Here is a 216-nt window from a genome sequence, read left to right as displayed (position 1 = left end):
TTGGGGTTTAGGGTTTAGGGTTTAGGGCTTGGGGTTTAAGGGGGTTCGGCTTTTCAGCGAGATCAAGTTGTCTTCTTAGTTTGTAGAAGTCTTCAGTGAGTTTATTTTTACAATTTCGATTATTAAGCTCTAGGATATAGGGTTTAGGGTTTAGGGTTTAGCAGATACCGCGCAGGCGCTCTGGTGCAGCAACAGATGCTGTCGGCTGCGCCTCCC

Source organism: Eimeria tenella, genomic scaffold, assembly GCF_000499545.2.
Source record: "Eimeria tenella Houghton genomic scaffold, Eth_scaff1854, whole genome shotgun sequence".
NCBI lineage: Eukaryota > Apicomplexa > Conoidasida > Eucoccidiorida > Eimeriidae > Eimeria > Eimeria tenella.
Note: the sequence above shows the minus strand (reverse complement) of the source record.